The 19,966-nt window shown below is 44.9% G+C and overlaps 1 protein-coding gene across 21 annotated transcripts in view; it reads right to left on the reverse strand.

Annotated features, from left to right (window-relative positions):
• Positions 1-19,152, reverse strand: part of SPIN1 (spindlin 1) — a 94,168-nt gene extending 75,016 nt beyond the window's left edge. For 4 of the 21 annotated variants that reach the window (XM_063594359.1, XM_055091812.2, XM_055091811.2 and 1 more), the window contains exon 1: positions 15,777-15,893. The gene's annotated coding sequence lies outside the window, so the exon portion shown is untranslated. The other 17 variants (XM_034967661.3, XM_055091813.2, XM_055091814.2 and 14 more) reach the window with 13 other exon arrangements.
• Positions 19,153-19,966: the final 814 nt, after the last annotated feature.

Here is a 19,966-nt window from a genome sequence, read left to right on the forward strand (position 1 = left end):
TAGTGTAGCCTAACTGTACAGTGTTTATACACAGTCTACAATAGTGCACAATAATGTCCTAGGCCTTCACATTCACTCACCACTCACTCACCCAGAGCAACTTCCAATCCTGCAAGCTCCATTCATGGTAAGTGCCCTAATACAGGTGGACCATTTGTGTATCTTTTATACCAGGTTTTCACTGTACTTTCTCTGTGTTTACATACATAATTACTTACCATTGTGTTCCAACTGTCTACAGTATTCAGTTCAGTCACATACTATACAGGTTTGCAGCCTAGGAGCAAATAGGCTTACCATTTAGCCTAAGCGTGTCAAAGGCTACACCATCTAAGTTTTGTGCAAGTATGCTCTATAATGCTCACCTAACAACGCAGTTCTCAGAACATATTCTCATCATTAAGCAACACATGCTGGAAAAATAAGTAAGACTGAAATTAAAGGGTAAAAAAGGATATACCCTACACATACTAACCAAAGGAAAACACTGCAGCAACATTAATATCAAGCTAAATAAACTTTACCTCTAATAATACTGGCCCCTTAAAAAGAACACTTAATAGTGGTTTTCTTTTTTTTCCCCCGCTTTGAAGACAGGATCTTACTCTGTCACCCAGGCTAAGTGCAACGGTATGATCAGGGTTCCTGAGTGCAGCCTTCACCTCTCAGGCTCAGGTGATCCACCCACATCACCCTCCCGAGTAGCTGGGACTACAGGTGTGTGCCACCACACACAGCTAATTTTTTTTAATTTTCTGTAGAGATGGGGTCTTGCTATGTTGCCCAGGCTGGTCTCAAACTCTAGACTCAAGTGATCCTCCCACCTCAAGCCTCCCAAACTGCTGGGATTACAGTGATTTTAAAAGACCTGGTTGATACATAGCTCTAAATACCAATGCATCTAAGAACACACCCTCATAAGATAATGTATAAAGCAAAAAGTATCAGAACTAAGGAAAAACTGACAAATGCAAAATCAAAGTATTAATACATCTCTTTCAATAACCAACAGAACAAGCTGAAAAGTTTCTGCACAGCAAAGGAAACAAATGACAGAGTGAAGAGACAACCTGTTGAATGGGAAATGATGTGTGCAAACCATTCATGACAAAGGACTAAAATCCAGAATATGCAACAAGCTCAAATAACCAACAATTAAAAAATAATAATAATAATAATCCCACTAAAAAGTGGGCAAAGGACATCAAAAAACATACAAATGGCCAAATGATATATGAAAAAATGCTCACATCAGTAATCATCAGGTAAACACAAATCAAAACTACAATGAGATAGCACCTTACCACAGTTAGGATAACTATTATTAAAAACACAAACAACAGAAGATGGCAAGGATGCGGAGAAAAGGGAACTCTTATACACTGGGAATGGAAATTAGTAAAGCCATTATGAAAAACAGTACGGAGATTTCTCAAAACACTAAAAATAGAACTACTACATACTTCAGCAATCCCACTACTGGCTATTTATCCAAAGGAAAAGAATTCAGTATTATCAAAGGGATACATACACTCACCTGTTTACCACAGCACTATTTACAAAAGCAAAGATATAGAATCAACCTAAGTATCCATCAATGAGCAGAGAGATAAAGAAAACGTGGCATATATACACAATGGAATGCTATTCAGCCAGAAAGAAGAATAAAATGTTTGCAGCAACATGGATGAAGCTGGAGGTCATTATGTTAAGTGAAATAAGCCATGCCAGGCATAGAAGGACAAATAACACATGTTCTAACAAATACATGGGAGCTATAAAAAAAAAAAAAAAAAGTTGATCTCATGGAAATAGAAAATACAATGACAGGTATCACAGGCTGGGAAGGGTGAGGAAGAGAGGTTGGTTAATGGGTACAAACATACAGTTAGAAAGTTCTAATGTTCTCTAGCAGAGTAGGGTCACCATAGTTAGCAAATATATACTGTATATCTCAAAGTAGCTAAAAGAGAAGGCTTGAAATGTTACCAGCACACAGCAATGACAAATACTCAACGAGGCGCAGTAGTTCACACCTGCAATCCCAGCACTTTGGGAGGCTGAGGCAGGCGGATCACCTGAGGTCAGGGGACCCAGACCAGAATGGCCAACATGGTGAAACCCTGTCTCTACTAAAATTACAAAAATTAGCCCAGCATGGTGGCGCACACCTGTAATCCCAGCTTACTCAGGAGGCTGAGGCGGGAGAATTGCTTGAACCCAGGAGGCAAGAGGTTCCAGCAAGCCAAGATCGCACCACCGCACTCCAGCCTGAGCAACAGAGCGAGACTCCATCTCAAAAACAAAAAGATAAAATACTCAAGGTGATGGATGCTCCAGGTACCCTGACTTGATCATTATACATTCTATGCATGTAACAAGTATTCATATGCATCCCATAAAGATGTAAAATATTATGTATTAATAAAAGGAAAAGATTGTTAGGAATTTAGCAAAGTATTTTTAGGCAAAGGCTTAAAATAGACACATAACATCTCAACATAAGCAAGAACATACAGTTCCACAACTTGCTTCTCTTATTAAATGTTACATTTTTTTGTGTAATACAGTTGGCCCTTGGCCTCTTATGCCTTCAGCTCCACATCTATGGATTCAACTAACCTCAGATTTTCAACATTTGGGGAAAAAATGATGGTTTCATCTGTACCAAACACATAAAGTTTTTTCCTTGTAGTTATTCCCTCAACAATACAGTATAACTATTTGTATAGCATTTACACTGTATTACATACTAGGAGTAATTTAGAGATTAAAGTATACAGAAAGATATGCATAGATTATATGCAAATACTACGCCATTTTATATAAGAAACTTGAGCATCCATGGATTTTGGTATCCATGGGGTGGGGTGCAGGGGGGGAGGCAGGCGGAGTGTGGGTCCTGGAACCAATTCCCTGATATGGAGGGATGGCTGTATGAATTTTTTTTCCTATCAACCTCTTATTATTAACAGTGGCACAATATTCCAGTGTATGGGTATAATGGTCATTTACCTTAACTCCATTATTGGACAGTTGTTTCTAATTCTTCTCGATCACAAACACTGATATAATGAAAAACCTTAAACATAACGTACTTGTATACTGTCCATATTCATCTATACAATAAAATCCTAGCAGTGAAACTGCTGGATCAACAGAGCACATGCATTTTAAATTGTTTTAGTGCAGCCATCCTCCAAAAAGGTCCTAGCAAAGTACAGTTCCACCAACAATGCAAGTTATTTAAGGGCTATGCATTTAAGTGAACCTTTCCTTATGAACTAATATTTTATTAGAATCTCACTCTGTTGCCCAGGCTGGAGTGCAGTTGCACGATCATGGCTCACCGCAGCCTCGACTTCCCCAGCTCAACTGATCCTCCCACCTCAGCCTCCCGAGTAACTAAAACTACAGGCACAAGCCACCACACCCGGCTAATTTTTTTTTTTTTTTTTTTGAGGCGGAGTCTCGCTCTGTCACCCCAGCTAGAGTGCAGTGGCATGATCTTGGCTCACTGCAACCTCTGCCTCCTGGGCTCAAGCGATTCTCCTGCCTCGGTCTGCCGAGTAGCTGGGATTAAGGCATGGGCCATGATATCCGCTTAATTTTTGTATTTTTAGTAGAGATGAAGTATCGCCATGTTGGCCAGGCTGGTCTCAAACTCCTTACCTCAGGTGATCCTCCTGCCTTGGCCTCCCAAAGTGCTGGGATTACAGGTATTAGCCATCATGCCAGGCCAAATATAGACTCTCATAGAAGGTGAGTGAATGGTCAGTGGAGTTCCTTGTTAGGCCAGAAAAAATCTAACTGAGGCATCAGGCCTTGTGGATGGGCCTCAGTCAATTAACCCAACTGTTAAGAGTCCTTTCTATCTCCTTGAACTATAACACTGAACCCAGAATCTCTGCTTAGTGAGCCCAGATCAATAAATTCTGCCTGATTCAACTTTATGTTCCTTCCACTGTTATACTATACCCCTAAGATCCATTGCCACAAATCAAATACTCCTCCAGGCTCCTGACTATACAGTGGCAAAACTATACAATCTTTTAGAGTGCAGCATACCTTTCTCATGGGTCACCTCACTCTCTAGGGCCTGCTGCAACTACAGTCCAGCCACAGATCTACAAGAAAGAAGGATTACAGGGCAGATTCTGAGGAAGACAGTACCGTGCTGGGCAACTACCCAAAGGGAGGCCAATTACAGGTTTTTCAGGCAAACGGAGATTAAGTTCCTCTGGGAAGGGTTGGAAAGGCTGCTTCTCCGGGAAAGGCAGCAGAGCAGCATTTAAGGATTTAAGGTCTCCAGCTTAAACAGAATCTGACCATATGCCTCCAATCCAATTTTCAGGATTCCATTCCTACCAATCAATGATCTCACCCACAAATTAGGAATTACATTTGCATTTTTAGAGCAGTCACAGAAACCTTCGGGTCCCTTACGTGTAACCTGAGCTAAAAATTTAAAAGCCTGAGCTGATCATTCTGCTTTGTATGGTTTGAACTTGGCTGAGCTGAACTACATTCCCCAGAATTTCCTTTCCTTTATGTTTCCAACTTGCATGGCTCACAAGAGATTCTTGTGCAGCAACCGAAGGGTGCAGAAGATAAAGCAACCACCCTGCAGCTTGCACACACTGTTGCTGCTCATCTTCTGACTCACCCCATTCGTGTGAGGCAGTGGTTGGCCTAGAATTGCAGCTGCATCCACTCCACCTTCCTCTGGGCTCTCCTTAAGCTTCTCTGCCTCCTGGGCTACATTTGCCAAGGATCCAACTCTTACAGGCCACCCACACAAGCAGGAACAAAGGCAACTAGAACTAGCATGGTTTTCATGTACCTTGCCTGTGGCTTCCTGTGTCCTCTTCTTCCCCACTTTACATCCATCTTCCTTTCTCAAATGACTGCCCTGTGGACTTCAAACTCCAGCATCAATCACAAAGACAACAGCCTGACACAAACTGCTTAACGGCTGGGCACGGTGGCTCACGCCTGTAATCCCAGTACTTTGGGAGGCCGAGGCGGGTGGATCACGAGGTCAGGAGTTCAAGACCAGCCTGGCCAACATGGTGAAACCCCGTCTCCACTAAAAATACAAAAAAACTAGCCGGGCATGGTGGTGCACGCCTGTAGTCCCAGCTACTTCGGAGGCTGAGGCAGGAGAATCGCTTGAACCCAGGAGGCGGAGGTTGCAGTGAGCCAAGATTGTGCCACTGCACTCCAGCCTGGGCAAGAGAGGGAGACTCCGTCTCAAAAAAAAAAAAAAAAAAAAAAAAACTGCTTAAGCCAGCTCCTCCTACACTGTGTGAACTCAAATCACTGTAACAAATGCCTTAATACATACACACACATATCCCATATACGTTTTTCTTTATCCATCCTAGGGGTTTCATTTTTCTAAACCTTATGTGATCCTGAAAAAAATATTACAATTAAAAGTCAACAAGGCCGGGCACGGCGGCTCACGCCTGTAATCCCAGGGAGGCCAAGGCAGGCGGATGACCTGAGGTGGGGAGTTCGAGACCAGCCTGACCAACATGGAGAAACCCGTTTCTACTGAAAATACAAAATTAGCTGGGTGTGGTGGTGCATGCCTGTAATCCCAGCTACTCAGGAGGCTGAGGCAGGAAAATTGCTTGATCCCACGAGGCGGAGGTTGCGATGAGCCAACATCGTGCCATTGCACTCCAGCCTGGGCAACAAGAGCAAAACTCTGTCTCAAAATAAATAAATAAAAGTCAACAAATTGTTACTTAATAATCACTGTATGACAAACACCTGTGCAGACAAGACATTTAACCAACCGGACACCCTCAATTTCCTTATTATTTAATTCTCGCTACTGCACAGGGTAGCTTGAGCCCTCACAATTCAGACACTGAGCTAGATACCAGAAAAGTAGTTACAGGCAAAAACAGGAATGGTTCTGCTTTCATGAAACTCAGCCTTTGTGGGAAAACTAAAATTAATTAAATCACATAAACTAATATAACACTGTAATTCTGATAAGCACCAAGAGGACTTGACTGCAGAAAAGTCAAAAAAATTCAAGAACTTCAGACAGCCGGGCACGGTGACTCATGCCTGTAGTGCAGTGGCACAGGTGGGAGGCTGAGGCAGCACTTTGGGAGGCTGAGGCAGGTAGACTGCTTGAGTTCAGGACCTCGAGACCAGCCTGGGCAACAAGGCAAAATCCCGTCTCTACTAAAAATACAAAAATAAACTAGCCAGGCATGGTGGCACATGCCTGTAGTCTCAGCTACGCGGGAGGCTGAGATGGGAAGATCACCTGAGTCCGGGAAGGTCGAGGCTGCAATGAGCCAAAACTGTGCCACTGCACTACAGCCTAGGCAACTGGAGTGAGACCTTGTCTCAAAAAAACAACTTCAGGCTGGGCACGGTGGCTCACACCTGTAATCTCAGCACTTTGGGAGGCAGAGGAGGGCAGATCACTTGAGGTCAGGAGATGGCGACCAGTCTGGCCAACAAGGTGAAACCCTGTCTCTACTAAAAATACAAAAAAATTAGCCAGGCATGGTGGCACGCACCTGTACTCCCAGCTACTTGGGAGACTGAGGAGTGAGAATTGCTAGATCCTGGGAAGTGGAGACTGCAGTGAGCTGAGACCGCACCACTGCACTCCAGCCTGGGAGACAGAGCAAGACTGGGGGAAAAAAAACACTTCAGACAATTGATGCTTGTTGGAGTCGGTGATGAATATCAGTACAGTCCAATCTCTTTATCTTATGAAAATGTGCAAGCATGCACACAGAAAATTTCATTAAAAGTGATGCTTGAGCCAAACTCTAAAGACCAGGAATAACTGTTAACAAAGAAAGGCATTCCAGGCAGAGGAAAAGAACAAGTGCCAAGATTCCTGGTGGAGAAGATGGTGAGCACAGGAGAATGAAGGAGGCCCCACACAGCTGAAGCAAAGAAAGCAAGGGGAAAAACAGTACAAGATGAGGCTGAGGCCCAAAAGTAATTAGTCATGCACCACCTAATGACGTTTCTGTCAACACAACAGACCACACATACCACAGTGGATCCATATTATGAGGCTGTTTTAAGCTACGTGTTATTTAAAAAGACAGAAAGTTTAAAAAAAAAGTTAAAAAGCTTATTAAGTTAAAAAATTACAGTAAGCTAAAGTTAATTACTGAAGAAACTTTTTATGAATTTAGTGTAGCCTAACTGTAGTGTTTACATACAGTCTACGGTAGTGTACAGTAATGTTCTAGGCCTTCACATTCACTCACCACTCACTCACAGACTCAACCCAGAGCAACTTCCAGTCCTGACAGCTCCATTCATGGTTCAGTGCCCTACACAGGCATGCCATTTCTCTTTTATACCACATTTCTACTGTACTTTCTCTGTCCTTAGATATGTTTAGATACATAAATACCTACACAGCACTGTGTTCCAATAGTCTACAGTATTCAGTTCAGTCATATGCTGTACAGGTTTGTAGCCTAGGAGCATTAAGCCATATTACATAGCCTAGGTGCCTAGTAGGTTGTCCCATATAGGTTTGTGTAAGTATACTCTATGAGGTACACAACGAGGTTCTCTGAATGTATCCCATTGTTAAGGGATGTAAAGCTATATGTACACCAACTATATGTGTACCCTTGAGGCTACGTTATAAACTTTTGTCCTTAAGGCACTGGAAAGCCATTTAGAGTTTTTCTGTTTTCTTTTCTGAGACGGAGTCTCACTCTGTTGCCCAGTCTGGAGTGCAGGGGTGTGATCTCGGCTCACTGCAGCCTCCGCCTCCCAGGTTCAAGCAATTCTCCTGCCTCAGCCTCCTGAGTAGCTGGGATTACAGGCATGTGCCACCACACCCGGCTAATTTTTGTATTTTTAGTAGAGACGGGGTTTCACCATGTTGGCCAGGCTGGCCTCAAACTCCTAGCTTCAGGTAATCCGCCCACCTCGGCCTCCCAAAGTGCTGGGAGTACAGTACAGGTGTGAGCCACCGCACCCACCTGGCCACCATTTAGAGTTTTAAGTAAAAAGCTGACATGGTCAGATCTGCCTTTTAAAAATGTAATTTTTTTTTTTTGAGATGGAGTCTCACTCTGTCACCCAGGCTGAAGTGCAATGGCGCGATCTCAGCTCACTGCAACCTCCACCTCCCAAGTTCAAGTGACTCTCATGAGGAGTAGCTGGGATTATAGGCGCAGGCCACCATGCCTGGCCAATTTTTGTATTCTTAGTAGAGACGGGTTTTTTTGTTGTTGTTGCTGTTGTTTTCGAGACGGAGTCTCCCTCTGTCACCCAGGCTGGAGTGCAGTGGCGCAATCTCAGCTCATTGCAGTCTCTGCCTCCCAGGTTCAAATGATTCTCTTGCCTCAGCCTCCCGAGTAGCTGGGATTACAGGCACGCGCCACCACGCCAGGCTAATTTTTGTATTTTTAGCAGAGATGGGGTTTCACCATGTTGGTCAGGCTGTTCTTGAACTCCTGACCTCGTGATCGGCCCACCTCAGCCTCCCAAAGTGCTGGGATTACAGGTGTGAGCCACCACACTCAGCCTGAAAATGTAATTTTTTTAGGCTGCATTGATGCCTGACGCCTGTAATCCCAAGTTTTTTGGGAAGCCCAGGTAAAAGAACTGCTTGGGGTCAGGAGTTCAAGATCATCCTGGGCAACACTGTGAGACCTCATCTCTACAAAAAATTAAAAAGTTTTAAAAAGAAAATGTAACATTTTGACACTAACAAAACTACAAATGTGTTTACCTTTCACCCCACATCTATCTTAAAGCTGTATCTGCACAAATAAAAAACAATATACCCACAAGGTTATTCATTGCCGCAATATTTATAACAGCCAAGAGAATATAAAAAACCCAAATGTTCATCATTAGATGAGTTGCAAGCATGCACTTCAATGAAGCGCTCTCCAGAATAAATTAAGTAAAAGGGAGCAGTGTGCATAGAACGGCAGAGCAGTGTGCATAGAACGCTGCCTATTGTGTAGGAAAGGGAAACAAAAATATACACATATGCTTACATTTGCAAAAATGAAATATCAGAAAAATAAAGCAGAAACAACTGGGGCAAGAGAGAAATTCGTGGAGGAACAGAATTAAAGTGAAGCTGTGAACATAACTTTTTAACACAGATCAGATTTTTTAACTACATAAATGTTCTACATGTTAAAAAATACATTAAATAGGCCAGGCGCAGTGGCTCACGCCTGTAATCCCAGCACTTTGGCAGGCCGAGGCAGACAGATCACGAGGTCAGGAGATTGAAACCATCCTGGCTAACATAGCGAAACCCCGTCTCTACTAAAAATACAAAAATTAGCCGGGCGTGGTGGCGGGCGCCTGTAGTCCCAGCTACTCAGGAGGCTGAGGCAGGAGAATGGCGTGAACCCGGGAGGCGGAGCTTGCAGTGAGCCGAGATCGCACCACTGGACTCCAGCCTGGGCGACAGAGCAAGACTCTGTCTCAAAAAAAAAAAAAAAAAAAATACATTAAATAAAAAACTAAAGCAATTCTTAAAGTAAGAATTTCAGGCAAACCAACCAAATTAATTATCAAACATATAACATAATCAGAGAAAATCTTTTCAAATGGCCTTCCAAATTAGAATGTCAACTGTACATGCTTATGTGGATATATTTTAAGGAAAAAACCATAACCAAACATAAAGCTACAGTTGCTTATTAGTGTTATTTTCAAACTACATTTATACTGTAAGATAATGCAATTATATTAATGTTGCTAAGAATGTAAATTTTCAACGTTAGAGAAAAAAGGATAAGCTCATAGTAAAAACTCTGTGATGTTAAATTCGAACTGGAAATACCAATATAAAAATCAAAATCTGTATGCTTCCCATGGCTGTCCAATAAAAGCATGGGCATTCTAACAGTAAGAACATATAACACCCAGATTTCTGTATCTAAATTCTACTCCTCAATAAAGCAAGCTGAAAGACTCGGTTGATAGGTATTTGGCAAGAAAAGCACAAAGTGAACCTTAGACATCTTGTGTCAGAAAGCAAGAAAAGCTTCAGAGATTACGTGTCATGTCAAAGGAAAGAGAACCAGGTTGAAAGGACCTCAACATGTCCAAGTTGTGAAAAGCTAAGGAAAAACAGTGAGTATTTGATTAAAACACACTGGATAAAGCCACACATGGTGGCTCACACCTGTAATCCCAGCACTTTGGGAGGCTGAGGTGAGAGGATCACTTGAGCTCGGGAGTTTGAGACCAGCTGGACCAACAAGGTAAAACCCCATCTCTACTAAAAATACAAAAAATTTGCCAGGCATGGTGGTGCACGCCTGTAATCCCAGCTGCTTGGGAGGCTGAGCCAGGAGAATAGCTTGAACCCGGGAGGCGGAGGTTGTAGTAAGCCAAGGTCACACCACTGCACTCCAGCCTGGGTGACAGAGCAAGACTGTCTCAAAATTTAAAAAACCAAAAACACACATTGGATACATAAAAATCCATGGGTCTACAATGATGCTAAAGAGAGAAAGAAAAAAGTAATTCGAACCCCTCCCTCCAAAAAAAATCAGGTCTGGAGAGATGGCTGACGCCTGTAATCCCAACACTCTGGGAGGCCGAGGCGGGCAGATCACAATGTCAAGAGATCGAGACCATCCTGGCCAACATGATGAAACCCCCGTCTCTACTAAAAATACAAAAATTAGCTAGGTGTGGTGGCACATGCCTGTAGACCCAGCTATTCGGGAGGCTGAGGCAGGAGAATCGCTTGACTCCCGGGAGGTGGAGGGTGCAGTCAGCTGAGACTGCACCACTGCACTCCAGCCTGGTGACAGAGGGAGACTCCGTCTCAAAAAAAAAAAAAAAAAAAAAACAAACCCAAAAGCAAGAAAAAGGACATTCTTTTCTCTCCTTATTGCCTGTGTCAGGTTAAGTAACAGTAATTCAAATATATGATATGATTTGTTAAATCATTTGCAGACAGGCCCAAGCATAAACAACTACAAAGAAATATAACCTAGTTTTAAAAAAAAAAAATTGCCTATTTTGTTAACACACTACTATAACATCTCAAATGGTATAAAGATGCCTTACTAGTCTTTTCACGTATTCTCTCACCATTTGGATAAAATAATATTTACATTGAGTAAATTCTTCCTCCTCCCCTCCCTTCAGGAAAAAAAAAAAAGCACATTTAACATAACATTAAATATTCTGAGTTCAGACCAATACCCCATGCTTTAAATGACTTCACCAGCTTCTCTAACAGGCTAGACTCTGGAGATTAAAGATCCTACATGGGCAGGTTCCTCCAACTCACCTTTCATACTGTTCTAAAACACAGGTCCAATCCTGCCCCTGCTTTCAATGGTTTCCCTCTACCTACAAATTCAACACCAACCACCTTAATGTTACATGCAGAATTTAAAAGGTGGCCCCCAAATTCATCCCTAGACAGATCAGCCATAGGAAAGAAACTACAGGTGGTGTAGGCAGTGGTGACATCATCATCAATATCAACTGGGCATTTACTGTATACCAGGAGCCTATGAATCATTTTACTTCATTTAAGCTCACCCCTGATGAGGTAGGTGTTCTCGTCCCCTGATATACATAAACACACTCACAAAGGAGGATAGATAGAAGATAGTAGCTAGGTAGGTAGGTAGAAAAAGAGGGAGGGAGGGAGGGAGGGAGGGAGGAAGGAAGGAAGGAGGGAAGGAAGGAAGGAGGGAAGGAAGGAGAAGAGAGGAGAGGAGAGGAGAGGAGACAGGTAACAAGGGGCTAACTTTTGGCTGGGATTGAAATCCCCGATGGCCTCTTTAACTCCTCTCATGCCTCTGTTCCTGCTTTCCCCTCCATCCAGATGTCTTTCTTCTCCCATTCTGATAATCTATAGAATCACCTTCTCTTCCCAGACACCCTTCAGCACAGAATTCCCTCATTATATGCATGTGTATCTCCTCTATCAGACTATAAAGTCTGTAAGGATACATCTGTTTTTATATTTAGCCAAACACGACTTGTTCTATAAAGGGTTTACAGCAATTTTAAGGTCATGATCAGGCTCCCAGTAAAAACACAATTTAACATTAAATTGGACTGAATACTGATGCACAACTAAGCCAACTGTTTACCTCAACATTAAAAAAATGCTAATAACTACAGCTAAGTTCAAAAGTAGAAAGGAGAAGGAAATCAACATCTACTGGCGTCAGCTGCTGTATTTCAGGAACTGTACTGAGAACTCTATAAATCCATTTCATGTAATTCTCAGAACAGACTTACACCATAGGTTTTATCCCAGTTTATAGCTAAGGAATTCAAGGTTTTAAAAGGCTTTGTGGGTTGGCTCTTTCACCAATATTTGCTGGAGTTTGGGTTTTCAGGCTCTTTCTAGGTCATAGATTTCTTTCCAGGATACCTTGTAGCAATTTGAGAGCTGGCATCACTTTCCGCTGGGTCCCAAAGCTGCAGGAAGAGCTTAGTGCTGTTGACTAGACCGCGGATGGACCCACCACAAAAGTTTAACCCAACCTTAACCCCAGAATCTTCACAAATGCTCAGTGAAGAAAATCCCCAGGACGACTCGGGCCTCCCTTCTGCTCAGAGATGTCAATAAAGAACTTCAGTAGCATGACTTTCAATCCTAGTACCAAATTCCCTTCCCTTCTACCAGAAGATTCATCCCAACAACTGGATAGAAGAGAAACGACCTTCCAGGACATCAGAGATGGCTTGCCTCAGGAGTAGAAGTAAGAACGCTGCTACCTATGCAGAAAGGAAGTATGGCAAAATTGAGATACCTGTTACTCAACAGATGTTCTTGGCTTGAAAAACTAGTAGATACTGGGCCAAAGGGAGAGTTCAGAATGAATCAAGAAGGGAACCATTCAAATGTGGCTGCAGTTTCTGTTATCATAGATAGCCTGAGAATGCTACAACAGGGAATCATGACACCAAGCCAATTCAACCATAAACTGTCATTCTTGTACTTTTTTTTTCTTGCTGGTAATTTTATGTATTAGGTTGAGAAGGCTAATCTATGTTAGAAGAGCCTGTATACCAATAATTTTAATAAACAGTTCTGTGATTTTTTGGGGTATATTTTCATTTCTACCATACCACCAATAATTTATCAGAGATCTATGTAGCTTGAATGTATTTGAGTAACTTCAACATACTTCAGCTCTCCTCCCTGATGTGACCCAAAGAGCCAGTAGGTCCTAAGTATCCTATGTGTGTTAGAAGCCTGAAGTCAGTGAGATGAAGCCCAACCCAAGAATTCAAGTAAAGTAACTTGTGGGGCAAGAATATAAAGAAAACAATGGGTAGTTTGGCAAGAGCATAATTATTAAATTTTCTGGTTTTCAAAAATGTGAACTCCAATAAGAGGACCTTCAATGTGCTGTTTTTGCAATTTTCAGTAACAAATGTGTGTATAGAGAAAATAAAACTGACATATTTGAGTAGCTTTAAAAAAAAACTTTTTTAAAAAAAAGGCTGCATGATGAATCAGTTATGTGGCTTTGGACCAGTAAGGAGTCAATTTCAACCCAGACTGTTCTGACTTGGAAGGCCATTGTGATTCCATGTCTAACTCCAGAATATTGTTTTCACAATACCATAATATCTTCTAAACTGAACAAAATACTTGCACGAAATAGTTGATTCTCTTCTTCCAATTTCTTTTCATTCATGGAAAGGGAAAGAAGACACATTGAATTAAGCATCCAACAAATATAAATACAGCATTAACATTTAAATGCTATCTCAGCAAATATTTTAAAGGATAAACCAAAAGAATGTATATCGAATATACTAGAAAAAAGATGTTAGCAATTAAGGAGTGCAACCAGTAACGTTGTAACTATGTGCAATCAGGTAAGTCACTGGAAGTGAAAACCACCTAAACCTCTGGCAGTTAAAACCAAATTAATAACTCTCATCAATATGATAGCCAAATTTGAGACACTACCCACGAAATGCAGAGGGGCACACATCAGGCACATCAATATTGTGACCCCTCAGTTCACAAGTAAGGGAGACACACAATTATCTGAGATACACTGTAAGGACACCAATGACCAACATATGGCATCGCAATGGCTGTTCCAGGGAACATCCATTTTCACTGTTTCCTGGATTTCAGGCATAGAAAGATGACTGAAGACATATACTGGCCCTTTTGCCTTGACCCAATTCATAACCATTGCAAAAGTAACCATTTCGCTACTCAAAAGATTATAAAGAAACTCTATTTTTCCTAAGAATCTAGGATCTACTACCTATAATTCTGGCATACACATTCTTTACAACCTTAATATATAATTATCAAATCTGATAACGAACGTTCTGTAAATTACCAGGTACTACAATATTTTGGTGTTTGCCTTTTAACTAAAGCTGAGGGGGGAGAGTGGGGAGGTTGGAAGAAGCCTCATTTCACCTGCCCTTTCCAAAATTTCACTTCAAGAGTGTTTAAAAAAAACTCAGTATATCTAGGTATAAATCTCCAAGTTTAATTTTCACTGCTTAACAAAAGCGATGTAGAAAGCAATTACTGTACCCTCCATTAATCCTTTCGGATTGCATGGAATTCCTTCCAGAAAATTCCAATAGAAAAAAAGTTAAGACAGGTAATCGCGTTTTGGTACGTGTGTCGTCTCTGGCACAAGTCATGTAGAGTGAAATCCTTTAAGACATTTAAATGTTCCTGGTATTGTTTTGTGATTAACGTGATAAAATTGCCAAACAATCCATATTTACCATGAGTGAAAACACTTCCACCACGTACGGAAAATCTCTCCAAAACACAAAATCTGATTCAAAAATTATAAGTAAAAAGAGAATAAATGTAAAAACAATTGCATAAACAAACTTTGAAATGCGTATACGATGACATTACTGAAGCCATTACTCAAAACGAACCTCTGTAAAATCGAGAACGCACAATCAATGCAATAAGATGCTCGAGAAAGCCAAACCCGAAGCGCTGCGCAGTTCCCGCATCGCACAATTCGTTTCAACACATTCCTTGACGAATACACCCAAGGTCACTCACGATGGAGAGGAAAAGTGCCTGTCTCTCTCCAGAGCACGCAACCCGTTCGCCGCGCCCCCACGGAGGGCGGCGAAGAGACGGCGCATCAGGAAAGGGGCTGCGCGGGCGCGAGGACTGGCTGGTGGGCGTTCCGGCGCCGCGAACCGCGGAGCCTGCAACTTACAAGGTCCGCGGCCATCCCCCGGGCCTGTGAGGGGTGGCCCCAGGGCAGGCCCGCGTCCCCGGGGTGACCCGACCCGCCGCGCCGGGGTCCCGCCCCTCCCCCCGCCCCGCCCCCGTCGCCAGCCCGGGATTATGCAACGTTCCCCCTCCCCGCCTGCATTCTGGCGCAGCGCCCCCTCCCCGCGCCCGACTGCGCAGCGCCGCCGCCCCCTGCCCGCCGGCCTCCCCGCCCGGCTCCAAACAAAGCGCGCGCTAAGGGGCCGGCGGCGGCCGGGGAACTGGGGACGGGAGGGTGGCGGCCATGTTGGCGGGGGGCGGCGGGGATGGGGGGACGGAGGAGTGGGGGCCGGCGAACAAAGGAGCGCGCGCCCGCCCCGAGGCCCAGGCCCGCCCAGCCCGGGTCCCCGCCGCGGCCCGGCCGGCAGGGGGCGCTATGCGGGCGCCGCCCGCTGGACAATGCTCCGCCGGGCCCCGCGCTGGCCGCGCTCACCTGCGCCCCCGGGCAGACCGCCGTACCGCTGGCCCGCCCGCAGCCCGCACCCCCTCACGACCCACGCCCGCCCTGCGCGAGCCTCACCTGCTGACCGCCGAGGCTGCAGTCCACAGGCCCACGGGTACCGCCGTCGCTCGTTCGCGCTCCCGCTGGCCCCAGCCTGAGCCAGACGGCGCCTCCCCGCCCCCGCTCCCTCGCCGCGGACGCCGCCCGCCCCCCAACAGTCAGAGCGCACGCGCACTGCGCCCGCCGAACTGCGACGGCCGCGCCGCCCCGGCGCCTGGCGCCGACGGCCGACTGCGCAGGCGCAGTGGGGCGGGGCGGGGCCGGCGGGGGCGGGGCCTGGCCCCTCTCACCTGGCTGGCGGCAGGGCGGGGCTCGAGCCGGGGACTGCCAGGTGCGCGCCGGGAATGGGCGGCGGCAGGCGCGCGGGGCACAGGTTCCTGACGGGGCGCAGCTTTTCCCGGAAGGCAGGCAGCCTGAGAAGGGCTTCGTTTTTGCGCAGTAGGACGTTGAAGAAAGGACAAGCCCCCTTTGTCCTGGACGTAAGCCGCAAGTCGTCCAGAGTGGTGCACACCGCGAAGACTGAGGAAACTGGATCACAGGGCTGGGCCGTGAGCCTTGAACCTCGGAGAACGTCGCATTACTGCTCCAGCGCGCCGGTTCAGGGCCGCGGGACGCGAGCCCTTTAAAAGGATGGATTTGCTTCCTGTGACTCCCTGGAAGAGACGTCTTCACCACCGCACTACGTAGAGGCCGGCGTCGTCGCCCGCTCACCCCGCTTGCTGCCTCCCCGCACAAAGCCCAGCCCAGGTAGCTCAGGTTAGCTGGAGCCCCGGAGCCTCACCTGGCCTGGCCTAGGTTGTGTGGGGACGGGATGTGGCTTCTGCAAGCCCAGAAACCTGTTTCCACTCCCCCACCACAAATGGAACTCACCCAGCTCTACTCGCAAGGTTAGGAGCCAAAAATTCCCATGATCGCACGCGAATTCATTTGACTTCCGTTTCAGTTAAGATGCCTTTTCAGCATTTTGTTGCTTGTTTGCAGAAGGGAGAGAGGTAGGATCAAGAATAGTTTTTACTCCTGCAGAGTCGAGTGCGGGACTTGGAGGCTGAGTCCAGGCGCTCTCCCCTCCCCGCCAGTCCCGTGTCCTGGAGCAGGTCACTGACCCGGTTCCTCGAGTGCGACAGCGCAGCCTCATCATAATAAACCGCCTCCCAAAGCGTTGTCAGATCAAATTTCAGAACATGTTACTGGAAACCACCTTGAACACTCTAAACTGCAGCACAGTTATTAGTTAGCAATACTCTTTGGGGTTTCACTGGCACCTTTTCTAACAAATAAGAATGATAGATGCCTGCTCAAACAAATTGAAGTGCTTGTCTCAGATGACACACTTGGCAGGCATGGGACGTTCACAGGCCAACTAGAGGGCTAATTTCAAAACTGAGATATAAAAGTGTATCGCTGTACTTACAAGTTACCAAGTGTTGAGAAATTACTCACTTTCATTTGTGTATTTAATGTCTTTTTTGTTTTTTTAGACGGAGTCTCACTCTGTTCCCCAGGCTGCAGTGCAGTGGCATGATCTCGGCCCACTGCAACCTCCGCTTCCTGGGTTCAAGCAATCCTCACATTTCAGCCTCCCGAGTAGCTGGGATTACAGGCGCGCACCACCATGTCCAGCTAATTTTTAAAAATATTTTTAGTAGAGACAGGGTTTCGCCATGTTGGCCAGGCCGGTCTCAAACTCCTGGCCTCCAGCAATCCGCTGGCCTCGGCCTCCTGAAGTGCTAGGATTACAGGCGTGAGCCACCGCGCCTGGCCTGTTTAATGTCTTATAGTGGGGTCATCTCCGAAACAAAGAGGGATGGGAAGAAGGTAGGTGCCAAGAAGTCTGCTGGTTGGAAAATTTCATCTCATTGGTGAGATCCCTGGGTTTCTCCACCTCTGCAGTGTTGGCTTTTGGGATGGGATAATCCTTTCATGTGAGGTCTGTTCCATACTTTGTAGGATGTTTGACAGCATCCCTGGCCTCCACCCACTAGATGCCAGTAGTACACACACTCCTCCAAAATTCACGGAAAACGTCTTCAAAGTCAAATATGTAGCCCCACCTCCATCTCCGTCCCCAACCCCTGACTTAAAATTTGCCACTAGTGATGATCACATTGGGAGCTATTGAGAATACACAGGACTGTGGTTTACACCTGTAATCCCAACACTTTGGGAGGCTGAGGCTGGAGGATGGCTTGAGCCCAGGAGTTCGAGACCAGCCTGGGCAACATAGCAAGACCCCAACTCTAAAATAAATAAAATTTTTAAAAATTTTAAAAAGGCCAAGAACAGTGGCTCTCACCTGTAATCCCAGCACTTTGGGAGGCCGAGGCAAGTGGTTCACTTGAGGTCAGGAGTTTGAGACCAGCCTGGCCAACACAGTGAAACCCCATCTCTGCTAAAAATACAAAAATTAGCGAGGCGTGGTGGTGCACGCCTGTAATCCCAGCTGCTCCAGAGACTGAGGCAGGAGAATCGCTTGAACCCAGGAGGCAGGGTTTGCAGTGAGTCGAGAACTGTGCCACTGCACTCCAGCCTGGGTGACGGAGTCAAACTCCATCTCAAAAAAAAAATACACAGGATTGTGGCTCATGCCTGTAATACCGGCACTTTGGGAGGCCAAGGTGGGAGGATGGCTTGAGCCCAGGAGTTCAGGACCAGCCTGGACAACATAGCAAGACCCCAACTGTACAATAAATAAATAAAATTTTTTAAAATGAAACAAAGGCTGGCCAGCTGCAATGGCTCACGCCTGTAATCCCAGCACTTTGGGAGGCCGAGGCAGGCAGATCACTTGAGGTCAGGAGTTCTAGACCAGCCTGGCCAACATGGTGAAACCCCATTTCTACTAAAAATATAAAAATTAGCCAGCCATGGTGGCAGGCACCAGTAATCCGAGCTATTTAGGAGGCTGAGGCAGGAGAATCGCTTGAACCCAGGAGGCAGGGGTTACAGTGAGCCGAGATTGCACCACTGCACTCCAGCCTGGACAACAAGAGTGAGACTCCATCTCAAAAAAAAAAAATTAAAAATAAAAGAATGCACAGTCCAGTAATGCCACCCAGTCCTATATCAGTAAAGGTCACACTCTACAGTGGTACATATCTCAGCTGCATCTAAGGCCTTGCTAATTAGCTCATTAGAATGTCACAAATGGGTTTTTATATTACCCATGTATAGCTGCCAAAAATGTTTAAGTGAATCTAATCAAAGTTGGAAAAAAAAATAAGAAAAATCCAGGTTGGAAGACATTCAGCAAAACAATTTCCCTGCACTACACTCTAAAAAAAGTCAAGCTAGGGAATTGGTCCAGACAGATAACACAACTGGGTCGGTCCATTAAGTGACCCCTGATGCAGCACTTCATTGAAGGCAAAAAAGCTGTGAGAGAGATTTGAGGGACAACTGGGGAACTTTGTAGTTATATATGGACTATATATTAGACAGTATTATTGTATCATCATTAGATTTTTCAGTGTGACAGTGGCTATTTACAAGAATGCCCTAGTTCTTAGGATGTTAGTGCTGAATCATTAGACAAGAGACCTGATGGCTACAACTGACATATAAATGCCCCAGAGACTGATGTATTTTATATGGAGGTAAAGCAAATGTAACAAACTGTTAATAGTTGGTGGATCTAAGTGATGAGTCTAGGTGTGTTACTGTGCAGTTTTTTCAACTTTTCTGGAAAACGAACTTTTCAAAATAAAAAATTGGAAAAATAGAATTCAAGTTAATTTTTGAATTTCTAGGATACTAAGACACATTGATTCAACTTGCCAGGCAGCTCCTGCTGTCCTCCAACTTGCTAATGAAATGTTTTGAGAAACTTACCTATATAGCAAATTTCTTTTATTTTGCTTTTGTTATATTTTGGAGAAGGAGTCTTGCTATTTCGCCCAGGCCTGGCTTGAACTGTCCATCCTTCACCTTGGCTTCCTGAATAGCTGGGGCTACAAGCATGCACCACCAACTGTGGCATATAGTTAATTTCTCTGCAGTTTCTCAACCATACTCAACTTCTAGAGATTGGATCAAAGGTTCTACATATATTTTTCCTCCTATAGCAAGCTTATTAAATACAAATTGGCATGTTAAAAACCTTGGCCGGCTGGGCGCGGTGGCTCGTGCCTATAATCCCAACACTTTGGGAGGCAGAGGTGGGCAGATCACCTGAGGTCAGGAGTTCGAGACCAGCCTGACCAACATGGTGA

This window comes from Pan paniscus, chromosome 11, assembly GCF_029289425.2.
Source record: "Pan paniscus chromosome 11, NHGRI_mPanPan1-v2.0_pri, whole genome shotgun sequence".
NCBI classification, from domain to species: Eukaryota; Metazoa; Chordata; class Mammalia; order Primates; family Hominidae; genus Pan; species Pan paniscus.